The 17885-nt window shown below is 39.7% G+C and overlaps 1 protein-coding gene across 3 annotated transcripts in view; it reads left to right on the plus strand.

The window, feature by feature from the left end:
* The window catches only part of Rabep1 (rabaptin, RAB GTPase binding effector protein 1), a 102989-nt gene that overhangs the window by 5875 nt on the left and 79229 nt on the right, over positions 1-17885 (plus strand). The window lies entirely within an intron of this gene.

Raw genomic sequence — 17885 nt, forward strand, 5'->3', positions numbered from 1 at the left:
GAGCAGTCAGTGCTCTTAACCGCTGAGCCATCTCTCCAGCCCCCTAGAAGCATTTTTAAGATTGGCTTTCTCTTTGGGTCTAGCTCTATAAAAAGTAATAAGTGAGTCAACCCATTTCACTTTGGGAAAACATTGAAAAGGTTTTAAGCAAAAGAGTGATGGGACAAAGCAAAAAAAGGTGCTGGGCATGATGACTGGAGTTTGTGATCCCAGCACTAGGAGGCTGGAGTAGACAGATTGCTACAAAGTTTGAGGCCAAGCTGGGCTACACAGTGAGAAACTGCCTCTAGAAAGAAACAACAAAAACCCAAGTCCTGGGATTGCTGGATTGGCAGTAGGGTAGGGTTTTAGGGAGACAAGAGAGGCCTGAATCTAGGAAAGGTGATGGAGTCTGGACTGAGATGATAGATAACCTGTGGGTTTGCTGATGCATTTGGATGTTTGGCAGCTGATAGAGGAGTCAAGGAATCCCAGAGTTCTGCCTGAGGACCTGTGAGAGGCACACAGCTCTTTTGAGGTGTTGGGCCATTTAGAGGAGGTAGTCCTGGTGTTGCTGTCTCATGATGATTGGGAGTCTCTTTCTTTGAGCAAGGTATGGAGTGAATGAGAAGGTATGGAGTGTTAGTGGGCTGACCTGGGTAGCTTTATCCATAGAGATGAAAGAGATACTGTTGAAGGGTTTGAAGTAGGGAGATGACCTGGTAGCTTTAAAAAGTGTATTAATTCACTTGTTCATTTCCACAGAGCTATGGAGTGAACCCAGGCTTTTTCTGTATACCAGCCCCCTCCTCCCCCCCCCCAAAAAATCCTATTCCCAATGCTTTTATAGTAATTTTTTTGTTTAGTATTTTAATCCACCTGGATCTACTTCCACTCACATCCCTAACAGGGTTTCTTAATATAGCCCTGGCTGTCCTGGAACTCACTCTGTAGACCAGGCTGGCTTTGAACTCATAGAGATCCACCTGTTTGACCTGCTTCTGCCTTCTGAGTGCTGGGAGTAAAGGTGTGTCACCCCGTCCAGCTTTATTATAAAATTTAAAAGGGAAAGTTTAATATAAAGAGTTTATAGGTTACCTACTAGGAGAAAGGAAAACCTTAAAGAAGATAATACTATAACAATACTAGACATGAACAATTTTTGGGGGTTGGGGATTTAGCTCAGTGAAGACCCTGGGTTCAGTTCTCAGCTCTGAAAACAAAACAAAACAAAATAAAAACACCCCAAAACAAACCAAAAACAAACAAACAAACAAACAAACAACAACAACAACAAAACTCAAGGTAACTGGAACAATTTCTGCTTCCGAGGCTGAGGTCAAATATCTAAGGAAGGGATACAGTTCAGTTCCTTTGCAAGAGCAGCATGTGCTCATATCTCCAGAGTCATTTCTCCAGCCTGATAGACTCTTAATGTATAGCCATTAAATTGACTTTAATCTTTATAAGAGTATCTATAAACTTTTATTGTTTATTTTTGTATAGTACGATTGTGCAGGTAATGGGATGTTTGGGGAATATAAAAATGAATGCTACACAGCCTGCCTTCCGAGATATTTTGACTTAGTGAAGCAATACCCTTGGACTGAGAAGATGTCCAAGAAGATAGTGGTAGTTCTAGTTAGTAGTATAAATTTTGTTCCTCTTGGAGAGGAAAGCTTGCTGTCTCCTTATTTTAACTGGATTTGTGTTTTATTTTTCTTTTAAGTGAGGTTTGCTGTAACATAAGTGGCTTTAGTTTTGTTTGTTAGGACCACCCAGAAGAAATCCCAAGCATTCTTTTGCATGTCATTCTGGGACAGTTTGATGTATGGGAATGTTGTGTTCTTTCTAAGTATTTGGTTATTGCTTCCATTACATGACTAGGATCTACTTGCCATTCTTTTTCAGGCAGATTCCAGTTGTTAGAGACTTTTAGTGGAATTCGAGATAATGGTGTTCTTTAGATATACTTAACCTATGGGAAGTAGTAGAAAGTCACATAACTATATATAAAAGGAATCTTGGAGAGTAGTCAACTTTCTCATTTTATAAATGAGTCTAAGGACTGAAGATGAAGTTGTGGACTGGAGAGATGGCTCAATGGTTAAGAGTACTTGGTTGCTCTTCCAGAGGTCCAACACCCACATGGCAGCTCAAATCTGTAATTCCTCTTCTAGGGGATCTAACACCCTCACACAGATGTACCTGCAGTTAGAAACACCAGTGTACATAAAATATAAATTAGTAAGTTGAAAAAGAGAGATGAAGTCACTTGTATTCTGACAGTGTTAGAACTTACAAGTTGAGCTGACACTTTTCTTCAAAGTATTGCTTCTTTGATGTAGAATAAACTTTCTTCAGAAGCCTCATTCTGATGTTTCCCGAAAAGAATCATTAAATTGATAGGTGCTGATTATAGTCAGAACACACTAGAGTGTCTTGATAATTAGCCCCCGTGCCCCAAGATTTCTCTTCTCTAATCTTGGTTGTTCTGGATCTCGCTCTGTTGATAGGTTAGCCTGGAACTACTTCTGCCTCACTGTGCTGGGATTAAAGGCGTGCATCACCTAGCCCAACCTAATGCTTTCATTTAAGGAATTTATAGATAATGCTACAGAATGCTTCTTATGGAACATAAAAAGTCAGTAAATATACTCACCATGAGGAGAAGGCAACTTCTCTGAGTGATAAGTAGTATCTTCAGCATAATGCATGGCATAGAGTAAGTGTGAACAATAGCTATTTATTGAAAGAAACTGACACAAAACAGGTGATTGTGAAAATATGGTCACACTTTCTCATCCACAATATTTTGAATATACATAGCAGAGACATCTTGTACCATTCAGAAAGTTAGGTAACACAGATCTTCCACTCACACTATATTTTATTTTATAGTAGAGAGAGTGGTACTTGAAAAGAATCTTGAGGGTTATGAAGAATTTTTGACAAATGAGTAAGTAAGTTAGTTCATGGATGCATGCAGTTTACCAAGATTGAATTAAGGAGAAATAGCAAATGTTAACAGTCCAGTAAGAAGAGTGAATCAGTACGTCTGTCATAGTATAAAAGCCCAGGACCTGACAACTCTACTGATGACTTGCATCAAGTATCTAAAGTGCTTGCACAGTTTTGCTAAAGCTCCTTAAACATTTGGAAAGCATTCTTTCAAGTTCATTCTATAATGCCTGCCTTACTCTATTGTCTAAATCAGATGTGGACACAAGAAAAAAACCTGACATGGTGCTGCTGAATGACTGTAATCCCAGCATTTAGGCAGAAGTAGGTGGGGCACTGGGAGTGCAAGACCTTGCCTCAAAAACCAAGACAAAAGCCAAATTATTATTCTTTCTTTCTTTCTCTTTACTCATTTTTTTTTTCTTTCTTTCTTTTTGGAGCTGAGGATTGAACCCAGGGCCTTGTGCTTTCTAGGCAAGTGCTCTACCACTGAGCTAAATCCCCAACCCCATTCTTTTTTTATTTTATTTATTTCATGTATATGAGTACACTGTTGCTGTTTTCAGACACACCAGAAGGGGATATCGGATCCCATTACAGTGGTTGTGAGTTACCTCTGGAAGAGCAGGCAGTGCTCTTAACCCCCAGTCCATTACTTTTTTTTTTTTTTTTAAAGATTTTTTTTTTTATTTATTATATATAAGTACACTGTAGCTGTCTTCAGACACACCAGAAGAGGCATCAGATCTCATTACAGATGGTTGTGAGCCACCATGTGGTTGCTAGGATTTGAACTCAGGACCTCTGGAAGAGCAGTCAGTGCTCTTAACCACTAAGCCATCTCTCCAGCCCAGCCCATTATTCTTAAACACAGATGCGGAAATTGTCAGGAAGCTAATACAGAGCAAAATTCAGTGGCATATTAAAAAAATATTATTCACCTGATAAGTGGGATTCATTCAGAGGTGCAAGGATAGTTCACACAAATAGAGGTGACCACATCAAGAGAAGTAAAGGACAAAAACCATAGGATGATTGATTATAGTAATAGATATAGGAAAAGCATTTGACAAAAGTCAGTATCCCTTGGCAGAAACTCAACAAATTAGGTGTAGAATTCATAATATAAGAACCACCAATTTTGACAAAACCCATTGCTAACATCCTAAGTGGGAAAATGTTGACACTGGAAAAAAAACCACAGATGACCATTTTATCACTTATATTTGAGATAAAATGGCAAGTCTTATTCAGAGCAATAGATATGAGAAAGCAATAAAAGGTATCCAAATTGAAAAGAGGTTAAACTATTAGACTCAAGTATAGAATACCCCCAGAGAATTTGGTTCCCCAAATAGTAATATTCAGAGGTGGGGTTTTGGAAGAAACAATTGGTTCAGAGGGCTTTGCCTTTACCAATTACTCCACTGATATGTTCATAATTTATGGTATTATGGAAAGGTGGAAGAACTGGGAGATGAGGGCTATTTAGAGGAAGTAGGTTACTGGGAACATGCCTTTGGAGATTATATCATGTTTCAAGATACTTCCACTTGTGTTCTCCCTTCCTGGTTGCAATGAAGCATTCAGCTCTTCATGCCTTGTGCCATGATTCTGCCATAGCAACATGGCCTAAAACCTGAAACAGCCCAAATCAGTCTATAAATTGTTCCTCTCAGTTGCTACATTGGCAGAAACTTACTTCTACTTAGAAAACTCTGAACATGTGGCTGGAGAGATGGCTCAGCGGATTAGAGCACCGACTGCTCTTTCAGAGGACCTGGGTTCAATTATCAGCACCACATAGCAGCTTACAACTGTCTGTAATTCCAATTCAGGAGTTTGACACCCTCACACACACACCTACATGCAGGTCATAGATAGATAGATTTATTTTGAAAAGGTAAAAAAACTTTGACGATGACACATCTAAACACACAGAAGAAATTCAGGTGTAGAATATAAAATCAGAAGTGAGGGTGGGGAGTTGGCTCAGTGACTGTGCATTTGAGGGACTTTGTACACTCAATCTCTAACACTGCAAAAATAAAACAGTAAATAAGAAAGGAAAATAAAAGTAACTTCATACCCTAAACAAAACCTGTAGTGTTTTTATGTACTAATTTCCCTATATCTTAGAAAAAATAAAATTCCACTTACAATAGCTACACAAAGGAGGTGACCTATCTCAAAGCTAAAAAATTATGAAACATTGTTGAAAAGAGGATACAATTAAAGTATCCAGTGTTCAAGAGGTTGGAAGGGTTAACATTGTTAAAAATGTCCACACTAAAAAAACACAGACCATAGCCTGCTGTTGTAGTTGCGATACAGGTGCAGCAGCACACCTTTAATTCCAGCCATAGGGAAGCAGAGCTCTGAGTTCAAGGCCCACCTGGTCTACAGAGTGAGTTCCAGGACAGCCAGGGCTACCCAGAAACCCTGTCTTGGGGGTGGGGGTGGAAGCAACAGACCAAAAAAACTCTCCAAATATAAGAAACTTAGTAGTAAGAAAAAAATATTTGAAGAGTCCCCCCCACCTCCCCAAGGCATGTTTTGTGTAGCCTTGACTGTACTGGGACTCACTCTGTAGACTAGTCTGGACTCCAATTTAGACATCCCCCTGCCTCTGCCTCCTGAGTGCTGGGATTAGAGGTAGGCACTATCACTGCCAGGAAATGAACAGATTTTTCTTAAAAGAACACACACAAATGGCTGCTAAGACACATGAAAAAATTCTCAGTCTCACTAATCATCAAGGAACGCAAAGAAATCACAGTGAGATAATAGATCACTCTAGTTAGAAGACAGTTCACAACAAAAGGAGGTAAGTATGATGGGCAATGAAGGAAAGAAAGTGCCTATTCACTGGTGATGAAAATGTCCATTATGAACAACAGCATGGAGGTTCCCCACAGTTAAAAATACCATGTGATAACCGTGTGTGGGGTATGTATCCAAAGTACATGTAGTCAGTATGTGAAAGATAGTTATGTTATTTTTGTAACACCTCACCCAATCTATGTATATATTGAAAAAAGACTATTGAGTCTTTAATAGGAAATTATGTCATTTGTGATGACGAAAACCAAGTTGGCATTACGTTAAGTGAATCCAGACGTGATCTCACTCATCGGTAAATTCTTAAAAACGTTGACTACAAAAGTAGAAGGCAGAGTCATCATCAGGGCCAGCATGATGGCTCAGCAGGTTAAGGTGCTTCTAGCTAAGCCAGACAGCATAATTTTCATTCCTAGAACCCATATGTGAAAGAGAGAATTAACTTTCTCAAGTTGTACACACACACACACACACAAACACAGAATAAGTTTAAAAGACTGTGGTTATTAAGAGCTGCAGATGGGAGGAGTTGAAATGCTAGTCAAAGAATACATACAGTCAGATAAGAATTTTGAGAGATCTTTCATATAGCACAGTGACTATAGTTAATGATTTTATATAGTATTTGTCTTAGGGTTTTATTGCTGTGAACAGACACCAGGATCAAGGCAAATTTTATAAAGGACAACATTTAATTGGCACTGGCTTACAGGTTCAGAGGTTCAGTCCATTATCATCAAGGCAGGAGCATGGCAGTGTCCAGGCAGGCATGGTGCAGGAGGAGCTGAGTTCTACATCTTCACCGGAAGGAAGCCAGGAACAGCCTCAGCATCCTTAGAGGAGCTAGGAGGAGGGTCTTCAAGCCCACCCCACAGTGCCACACTTCCTCCAATAAGGCCACACCTTCTAATAGTGCCACTCCTTGGACCAAGTATGTGCAAACCATCACATTCCATTCCCTGAGCCAAGCATATGCAAACTATCACAGTGTTCTTGGAAAATGTTGAGTGTTGGGAATATAACTAATTTGTCAGGATGCTTGTCTATCGTGTACAAATCCTGGGTTCAGTCCCAAGCACTACATAAATGGGGGGAGGTGTTGTGATTCATACTTATAATCAACATTTGGGGGCTGGAGGCAAGAAGATTAGAAGTTCAGGGTCATCCTTGGCTTTATAACAACCATTTCTTAAAAAGTACAAATGGTTGTGGGGTGCCCATTACTAAAGTGATAAATTTATGAGGTCATGAATTTTGAAGCCTAGGTATAGCCGTTTCACAGGAGACACACACACACACACACACACACACACACACACATACTTCATATGGAGACACACTTTCTTAAGAGTATTATGATGTACATAGTAATTTTTATCTGTTAATCTTAAAAAATAAAGATTTTTTTTGATAGTTGGAACTGATACCTGAGAGGAGAAGGAGAATCTTTGTGAGGTAATGTGCAGGGCAGTTAATGGTTTGGTGGCGTGGGACTATGGGTTTTGCTCCGAGGTTTAAAAAAGAAGATGGAACCTGAATAGTGGAAAAGTTTATAACCACCCAAGTAGTTTTGAACCAACCTACCTTCCTTCCCTTCCTTCCTTCCTTCCTTCCTTCCTTCCTTCCTTCCTTCCTTCCTTCCTTCCTTCCTTCCTTCCTTCCTTCTTTTCCTTCCTTCCTTCCCTTCTTTCCTTCCTTTCCTTCCTTCCTTTCCTTCTTCCCTTTCTTCTTTCCTTCCTTCCTTCCTTCTCTCCCTCTTTCCCTCCCTCCCTTCCCTTCCCCTTCCTTCCTTCCTTCCTTCCTTCCTTCCTTCCTTCCTTTCTGGTTTTTTAAGACTGGGTTTCTCTGTGTAGCTCTGACTGTCCTGGAACTCACTCTGTAGATCAGGCCATCCTCTAACTCAGAGATGTGCCTGCCTCTGCCTTCCAAGTCCTGCGATTTAGTTGTATGCCACCACTGCTCAGCTGGAGCTTTGAATTTTCTAGGTAATATGGAGAGGGATGGTTGGCCTAAAGTCAGTGGGAATGAGGCAGAGACAAATACTATACTGGGGAAAGATAAACCTGCTGAACTTTTGGTAGAGGATTCAAATGGGGAGAGATTGACGAGACTCTTAAGAATATTGACATTCTGCTAATTTGGACCACTTAGGGAATTTGGACACTTAGGGAAGGACACATTTAGCAGAGAACTAAGTTAGGTGTCAGATATTTTGATAGAATAGCCATGTAGTTATCCAGTAGATGTACATACAGACTTGGAGTTTGGAGAAGAAATAAGGAGTAAAATGTTTAGAAATCACCAAGGACAAACAGTGTTTGGGGAGAATATAGTCAGCGAAGAAGGTCACAGATAAAACTTGGGTTGGACGAGGAAGAGGAAACCAGTGACCTTGTGTTTTTAAGGTTGGGAGAGAGGGGCTAATAAGCAGAAATTGTAATTAGGGGAAACTTGAAGGGGCAGGAGGATGGTCAGTACAGAATACACCGAGAAGTCAGATGAAGGCAGACGTGGTCGTTGAAGTCAGCAGGTGTAGGTTCTCAGAAGAGTGAGTAAGGAAGAAGCACAGAAGCAGCATGTATAGACACAATTTAAGACTTAGGAGATAAATACACAGATGTTAACACCGCTTGAGGCAGTAGTGAGATTGTGATAAGGACATGAAGTCTGTGCCTGTGGACATGCATGTGTGTGTGTGTGTGTGTGTGTGTGGTGTGTGTGTGTGTGTGTGTGAGTGTGTGTGTATGTGTGTGTGTGTGTGTGGTGTGTGTGTGTGTGTGTGTGTGTGTGTGAGTGTGGTGTGTGTGTGTGTGTGTGTGGTGTGTGTGTGTGTGTGTGTGTGTGTGTGTGTGTGTGTGTGTGTGTGTGTGTGTGTGTGTGTGTGTGTGTGTGTGTGTGTGTGTGTGTGGGTGTGTGTGTGTGTGTGTGTGTGTGTGTGTGTGTGTGTGTGTGTGTGTGTGTGTGTGTGTGTGTGTGTGTGTGTGTGTGTGTGTGTGTGTGTGTGAGTGTGTGTGTGAGTGTGATAAGTGTAAAAGATTTACATTTGGATGCTGGAGAAACTGCTAGAAGAAAAGAAGAGGTTAGACTTATAAAGAAATGGACTAGATTTCAGGTTTTGATGGGCAGTGAGATGAATCAAGAGCATGGAGTTCAATAAGAGATACAGGGCTTCATCCTTCACGAAAGGAAAGGAGGCCAGGGGTGATGGTATGTGCACCCTTTAATCTCAGCACTCAGGAGGCAGAGGAAGGTGGATCTCTGTTAGCTGCTTTACAGTGCGAGTTCCAAGACAGCCAGGGCTCTACAGAGAAACCCTAAAACTCTTATCTCTGGTGGGATGGTGGGGTGGGGTTGGGTGAGGGAAGGAAAGGAAAGGATGAGTAAGACAGGCAGCTGAGGTGGAAGAGGGAACTGACTAAATATATGTGGCATGCCTTCTTTCATTTTTTTTTTTTCCAGCTACATACGATTAGATTTCTGTGAGTAAATAGACCACCTGCCTCTATTCATAGGGGTTACAGTTCTGAGACCTCAATTATATAGTCAAGTAGATTATAATGTTTGTTCTTTTTTGATTCTTCCTGGGTTATCTTAACCAAAGAACAGAGTAATTTGATTTTCCCCCGAATTGTTCTAAAGATAATTTAGCCAGTATAGTTCTAGATATGTAGGAGAGAAGCCAATTCATTTACAAACTGACACAGGCATTAGAATTTAAGTTCCTATGGATATAAATGTGAAAGGTTGGTAGATAATTACCTGGATTCTTGATTTTGAACCCAAATTATTTCCATTCTTTTCCTTAAACAATTGGAACTGGAGCTAGAGATATGGCTCACTGGTTAAGAGCACTGACTGCTCATCCAGAAGTCCTGAGTTCAATCCTCAGCAACCACATGGTGGCTCACAACCATCTATAGTGAGATCTGATGCCCTCTTCTGGTGTGTCTGAAGAGAGTGACGGTGTACTCATACATAAAACAAATAAATCTAAAAAACAAAACAAAACAGTTGGAACTGGAGCATTTTGCTTTTGTGCAAAACATTTTCAGGTATCAAGGTGAGTAGAAGCTGGGCTTGGTGGTGCTCACCTTTAATTCCAGCACTTGGGAGGCAGGGGAAGTTGGATCTCTATGAGTTCAAGGTCTACAGAATTAGTTCTAGGAGAGCCAAGGCTATATACAAAGAACCCTGTCTTGAAAAACCAAAAACAAAACAAACAAACTTGCTTCCCAAGTACTGGGATTAAAGATGTATGCCACCATATACAACCTTATTTAATTCTTGTTTCTTTGTGAGCTGTTTAAGTTACATTTTTTATGTAGTCTTTAAGTTATTTTTATTTCCTACAATAATCAATAGTTTTAGGTAAAATTCTTATTGCCCATAGAAAACAAAATGTAGAAGTGAACTATTACATATATGTATATATGTAACTATATGTATGCATGTGTGTGTCTATTAGTTGTTTGTTTTGCAATTCTGGTGTCAAAACCAAGGGTCTCACACATGCTGGGCAAGCCTGCTGCCACTCCACAGTCCCAGCCGGTACTGTACTTGGACTGTTTTCAGCCATGGTGGTTTGTCATGGAATCGCTGATTCTCTTGCCTCAGCTTCCCAAGCTTTCTTTTGTTGCCAGTTAGTAATATTTCCATCTGAGATTAACTGGAAATACAATTTCTAGTGGTTTAAAATGTAAAAGGTTTAGTTTCTGCATGTACACCTCAAGAAATGCTGTTTGTCTCCTCAGACATGTCAGAGATCCATACTCCTATTTCTACTTTCTTCCGGGGACCAGTTTACTGCTATGGTTTGTTTTTTTTCCTCATGTAGAAAAAAATTGGTTTTGATTTCTTTGGGGGTATATTTGATCTTTTTGCTTTTTTACTGTTTTCTTTTTTTTTTTTTTTTTTTTTGGGAGCTGGGGACCGAACCCAGGGCCTTGCACTTACTAGGCAAGCGTTCTACCACTGAGCTAAATCCCCAACCCCTACTGTTTTCTTTATTACATTTGCTGACTTTAGGCCTGTGAATCATCCTGTTTGGTAATTCCATTTTTTTTCTCCCTCTATTTTTTTTTTTTTTTCCTTTTCTTTTTTTTTTTTTTTCGGAGCTGGGGACCGAACCCAGGGCCTTGTGCTTGCTAGGCAAGCGCTCTTCCACTGAGCTAAATCCCCAACCCCGGCAATCCCAGTTTTTAAAGAAATTTCCTTAATAGCTTTACTTTCCTTTGTAATTCATGGAGCTATCTCACACATTTTTGAACTGTTTAACAAAATGAATTACACTAATGGGTTTCCTAATGCTATACATCTCTAGTGTATATGAGATAAACTCTAGATGGTTTTGATGGTTTGCTGTTCTAGTATGTAGCTACATTCGACTTGCAAATCTTTGCAGTTATATTCTTGAGATTGGCATAGTTTTTTATTCTAATCTTTTATTCGATTTTGTTACCCTAACTAATGTAGAAAAATAGATTGGAATTTTCAAGACAGTTTAGTATAGGAAATACTTATTTCTTTTTGATTGGTAGAATCTGTTCTGTTCACATTCGGGTTTCATCTTGAACTAAGGTAGGTAGAATATTTTGTGGAATATTTTCTTGTTGTTAGGCACTGCAGATCCTTATTCATGGGTGACACATTCCAAGACCCCAGATGGATCTAAACCATGGGGAATACTGAGTCCCATATATTTTATGCTTTTTCCATATGCATATGTACCTATAATAAAATACAAATTAGGCCCAGTATGGGATTAATAATAACTGATTATAAAACACAGTAACTATGTTCTGTAGTAATTGGGTAAATGTAATAGTGGAGCAAATGCAGTCTTTAGCTTTCTCAAAACATCTTTTTGTACTGTAATCTTTTGCCTAAAGGAAGCATTTTACTGCTTCCCTTTTACTTCCATAAATTGTTAGCATTACTATTTTATGCTTTGACACTATCATTAAGTAAAGTAAAGGTTACATGAGCAGAAGCTTGTGATAGTAGCTAGCAAGTTACCAGTGGGTAGCATAAACTGTGTGGATGGGGGACAAAGAGATGATTCACATCCTGGGTAGGCTGGAGTGGGAGGGTGTGAATTCTTTATGCTGCTCAAAAATGTACAGTTTAAAACTTATGAATTATTTCTGGTATTTTTCCTGTGGTACTTTGACCACTGGCATTGGAAACTATGGAAAGTGAGACTATAGACAAGGGATGGGGGAGACCTTAGTCATTTTTCACTGATGTTTTAGAGTCTCAACTGCTCTGCAGTCATTAATATTTCTGGAGCGAGATCTTTACACACATTCCCATAATCTCTTCTCTAGGATAAATTTCTAGTAGGGAAATTGCCTGGGTAAAAGTTACATAAAAATTTAAGACTTTTACTATTGTAGCCATTTGTCATGAAGTGTGCCTTGGAATCGTAGGTTGGAGTAACACTAGTTCTCACTTTGAAAGATGGAGTTAAAGAGCCAGCTTGTAAGAATTGTGTTTTATTCCAGAGCTTGTTTCTTAACCGTTTTGCCACACTAATTGTGAAGTACAGAACAACACTGGGCTATTTGTTTAGTTTAGAGTCTCATTTTTGTATCCCTGACTGACCTGGAACAAACTATGTAGACAAGGCTAGCTATGAACTTACAGAGCTCTTCATGCTTCTGCCTGCTGAGTGCTGGGATGAAGACGCGTGCCACCATTCTAGCAGAGGTGTGATTCTGAATCGTTAGCTCCTGTTGTAAGTCACCGTTTTTGTAACTTTGAGATTTTTTTCTTACCTGGCAAATGTTAACATGTGTATTCTTTCCTTGAATCTTGTTTAGTTCTCATGTTCCTAGGCTTAGATATAGTCTTTACCTACTTATAGGTAGGTTGATAGCTATTTATCAAAATTTCTAATCCTCCTCCCGGTGATCTTGATAGTTCTGAAAAGTTCATAAATAATCCATTCAGTTTCCTTGTAAATAAAATATAACCTTTGTGTTATTACTAATTTATGATGAATGCCTGGTAAGTAACCCCTAATGTAGACTTGATACTATAGTGTTGCTGTAGACAGATGTGGAGAGAATGAAGTATATGTCAGTTTACATTTTCTGTGTTAACTGTACAGGGGAAATTTGATTTGTCTTACAATTTAATCAAACATGGTTCTAATGGACAGTTTATGTTGCATCAAGCTTTGTTCTTATAAATAATAAAACTTTAGGCTATCCTAAACCAGTTATTTTATATTAAAGGTATTAATGAGATTTGTGTTTTTTATTAACAATTCTCCTTTATGAATTGTTTATCTAGAATGATTGAGAAATGATGTTATATGAGGACATTGTTTTTCAGCTGATTTAAATTTACATCCCCCAAACACTGAAATACTGAGTCATAAAAATAGCCTTAAACTCAGGCATTTCATCCCAACACTCAGGAGGCAGAGGCAGAGGCAGGTCTATCTCTGGTTCAGGCCAGCCTGGGTTATATGGTTGACACAGTACCCTGGAGCTAGACCAAAACAACAACATCAACAACAAAAAAATTAGCATGTAGGTGTACCGCTTTCCTTCCATGTGTCATGATTACTAATGCCTGGGAGTTTCATTGATAACTCTTTATCTCCTTTCTTGTATTTTAAATATTCTATTACCACTACTACCACCACTACAGCTACCACTACCACTATTAGCACTACCACCACCTCCACTACTTTTTCTTCAGATGTTGATGATAATGATGGTGTGCACCATGGGGACACATCGTAGGGTCAGAAGACAACTTTTGGGAGTTGGTGCTCTTCTTGAATCCTTCTGAGGCAGGGCCTCTCTTATTTGTGCTGCTCTGTATGCTCAGGCTATCTGGTTAGTTAGTGTGCTTCTAGTCCATTTTCCTGTTTCCATATTTCAGTGTAGGAGTGATAGGATTATGGGTACAGATAACCACATCTGGTTTTTGTGGGTTTCAGGGATCAGACTTAAGTTGTCAGGTTTATGTGGTAAGCATTTATATCCCTTGAGCCATCTCTCAGCTCTGTCCTAGATTTTTATTTTTACTTTTACTTTTTAAATATGTGTGCATGCATATGTGAGTATCTTCCTCTGGAATGCTGCCTGCTTCCTTTGATACAGGGTTTCCTTCCCATTGGCTTAGAGCTTACCAGTTTGGCTGCTAGTGAGTCCCCAGGATTCTCCTGTCTTTGCCTCCCCAGCTTTGGGATTACAAAGCACACTGCCATGTTTGGCTTTCTACATAGGTTCTGAGGGTAGAAAGGCAAGCACTTTACTCACTGAACTGTTCCCACAGCCTGAAAATAGTAATTTGCTAGCTTGAATTCTTGTAGAATGCAGTGTGGAAGCCTGGAGGCTTGTTACCAAGTTGGGCCATCTCATCTGAAAGAGGTGTGAACTCTTGGAGATTTATTTCTCTCTGCTCATTGAGTCTGAAAGAGTGAGATTTTGAGATCATTCTAGTGTACAAGCAGACTGAGCTGGCCAGCAGATAAGGTTCAGGCATCTGTCACCATTGTGGACAGCAATTGGTTTTGTTTTTCAATGCTCCAAAGATAACTGTCACTGTCTGAGGGGCTGTCCTTGCTTGAGTTTAGCCTTTGTCTTTATGTAGAGAGGCTCTGGAGGATTGTGACCTGTGTATCTCGTACTGTCCTGTGCAAAGGTAATAAAAAGGCTGGTACAGCTCTGTACTGATGTATTGCATCTGTTTCCAGAGGCACTGGCATCATTCAAACTCCTGTGTCCAAGGAGTTATTGCTGTCTGGAATTGACAACCACTATGCATGGGGTAAAACAAGAGTATGTTGGATTTATACTCATTGCCACTCTGGGCAACTTTGCCAAGGCCATCTTTGATGCTATCTCCAGCAAGCTGGCCTTTGGAAGAGAGCCTGTTTAACAAGTCTCCCCTTCAGGGATTCACGACTGTTTTGTTAAACATCCATGTCAGGGTCCCTGTGCAGAGGACCCAGGTTTAGCCATGGCTGAAAAAGATAGGTATTATTTTATTTGTCTTCAATTTTTAAAGATTTTGGTTATTTTATGCAGGCACCAGGGATTTGAACTCAAGTCCCCATGCTTGTGTAGCAAGTATTTTTACCTGCTGAGCCATCTTCCTACCCACATTTTTTGTTTGTTTGTTTTGTTTGGTTTGGTTTTTTGAGACAAAATGTAGCTCAGGCTAATCTGGAATTCTTGAGCTTTCTTCAGCCTTTTGAGTATTAGAGTTACCGTGATCAGGTAACTTTTTTTTTTGGGACATAGCTTCTTTCTTGTCATTCATGCTGGCTTTGAACTTGCTATGAAGCTAGGCTGACATTAATCTTGTACTTCTGCCTTCACTTCTCAGAGCCGTAGTTGCAGGCTCATGCTACCACACTCAGTTTATAGGTTGTTGGGGGATCAAATCCAGGGACATGTGCATTTAGACAAGTGCTCAACATGTTTTGATTTTTTAAAAAAATTTTTATGTGTTTGAGTTTTTTTTGCTTAATGTATGTACACCCAATGTGTACCTGACCCAAGCATCAGATCTCCTGCGGCTGCTGTTATAGAGGGGATGCTGGCAACTGAATTGAAGTCCTCTGCAAGAACAGACAGTGCTCTCAATCCCTGAGCCATCTCTCCAATCCTCGAGCTTTACTTTTGATGTGTGTGCGTGGGGGGATATATATGGGGCTCTTTATTTCATGCATTTTTTTCTTGAGCTCTGTGGTCTGCTGAGTATCTTCTGGTTCAACTCTGGTACCTGGTACCTGGTTTGGCTCATCAGAATGCAGCCTTTCTTTCCTAGGGTGTCCTTGGCTATATGAGTTTCCCTTCCAAGTTGCCTAGAGAATTTCTGCTCTTCCAACTCCTAATGGCAGCATGCCATGACCTAGGCTGATGTTGGCAGACAGTTTCTTTTCCCAGTTAGGTGTGGCAAATATGTGGCCTGTCTGCTTTGTCCGCTGTCCTGGCCTGGCATATTTTTTCCAGTCTGTTTTTATTGTATTTTTACATGGTTCATATTGTGCCATACATAATTTTGTATTTTGTTCTTTTCATTTATATTTTCTGGCTTTGGTATCTTATTAGATATACCTACAATAGTTAAAAATTTAACTTTTTGCTTTTTTTTACCTCCTCTCCCTCTGTCCTCCTCTCTTCTCCCTTCTTTCTTACAAGGTCTGTCTCACTCTGTTTCCCAGCTGGGCTTGAACTCCTGGGCTGCGGTGTCTTAGCTGCCTGAGTAGCTGAGTTGTGCGCACATACCCTGTGCCCAGCAGTAGTTTCATTTCAGAATTTGGTGACAACGCAAGGGATTTCAGGAATTTTTTTCTCCCTCCTTCACTGATGCTCTGTGGTTTGAAATGGGTGTCTTTTGGATCTTGAGTAAAATCTTCAAATAAAAGTTTCTGGTTAGAGTAAAATATGGCCCAGACTTCTCCTTTCCTTTTTCTAGCTTTGTGTCATAGAACTTAATAAAGTGTTTCCTTTTTTAGAGGTATGTAGTAGGACACAGCTCAGGGCTGGAAATTGGTTTTAAGTTATTGCACATTCTTTCATATCAAAATTAGGGAAAGCTAAGCTAGGCAACATGGTGTGGCCCAGTCTTTCAGTCCAACACTTGGGAGACAGAGATGACGGAGAGTTGAGACTGTTTCAGTAAACAATAGTAAAACTAGGAAGAGTCAAGTATGTAAGGATTACTGAATCTTTTCCTTATTTATGATTTTACTTTTCTTTCACTATTGGTAGTGCTTAATTTAGACATTTTGAATAAGTGACTTTTTCTTTTTGGATAATAAGCATTAGAGGTAGCCACTATCTTGAAAAACAAAACCAAACAAATAAAATAAAATAAAATAAAGTAAAATAAAATGGACCACAGAGGCTTTATTATATGGTGGTGTGGCAAGCTCCTTTAATCACGGAATTGGCAGCTTGTGGCAGTTGGATCACTGTGAGTTCCAGGCCAACCTTGGCAATTTAACAAGTTTCATATTGGCCTTGTCTTAGGCTGGCTACATAGTGAGACCCTGTTCTTTCTCCTCTTCTGTCCTTGAAAAATAAATTAATAGATTAGCCTTAGCATCCAATGATTTTCCCCCTTAGTACTCCAACAAAGGTAATGACATGTGGACTGTGTTTGTTAAGGCTGATAGACTAAAACTCTGAGCTGCTCAGTTCCGAAAGGCTTAATATTGCTGAAAGCTGGTGTTAAGGCTTGTTAATTGTGTGTTATGGGGAGGGTATGCCCTGGAGATCAGTAAGCATGGACTTGGATGAGAATCCTGAGATCAGGGGTGACTTCTAGTCTTCTGTGGCTACAAAGGGGTTTGATCTCTGTATTTCTTTACCCATTAACTACTCTTAGTTTAAAAATGACAGCTAACATTTACCATTTTTCCTACACTCCATGTTAAGTACTTTTTGAGCTCTTTGCTAATCACTGACTATTGAGTCATCATGTTAGGACATAACACAGCACTTGCATTTGGTGAGCTACTTTCAGTTGGATATCTGCTGCATTATGATACACCTACTTATAAACATCTGTCTATTTGGGGTAAACTACTGACTCTTGGACATGTGATGTTGAACACATGCTTGTAGAAAGCGGTTATTTTGGCCATTCTGCTTTGTAGAAATGCAAAATGCTTGGAGTACTTGAGATTGTTTCAAAAGTTACATAAAAGCAGAGTGAAAATTAGGGAGTTGCTTGATACACCCTCATGGATCATGATTTCTGGAACTGCAGTCTGTCTTAAAGATTGGAGAGCCAGTTGTGGGTGTGGACTTGGATTTGAACTTGTGGGTCAGAGCCAGGATGGAGTAGGGAGGAGTGGAAACACAGTGTTTGGCTGGAAAAAAATTAAAGACAATTTATGTGAATGTATGACTCTATAGCCCAGGCTTGCTTGGGACTACACTAGTCTAGCTTCATACTCATGATAATCCTCCTGCCTCAGGCAAGTGCTGGGCTTAAAAATACAAACTGTCATGCCTCGCTTTGGCTGTAATTTTAGGAGCTGCATTTTTGTTTTTTGTTGATTCATTAATTGTTTGACTTAAATGTAATGATGAATGGCATGTGTATGGTTTGTTGGAAGATACGGATGA

Source organism: Rattus rattus, chromosome 9, assembly GCF_011064425.1.
Source record: "Rattus rattus isolate New Zealand chromosome 9, Rrattus_CSIRO_v1, whole genome shotgun sequence".
Lineage (NCBI taxonomy): Eukaryota > Metazoa > Chordata > Mammalia > Rodentia > Muridae > Rattus > Rattus rattus.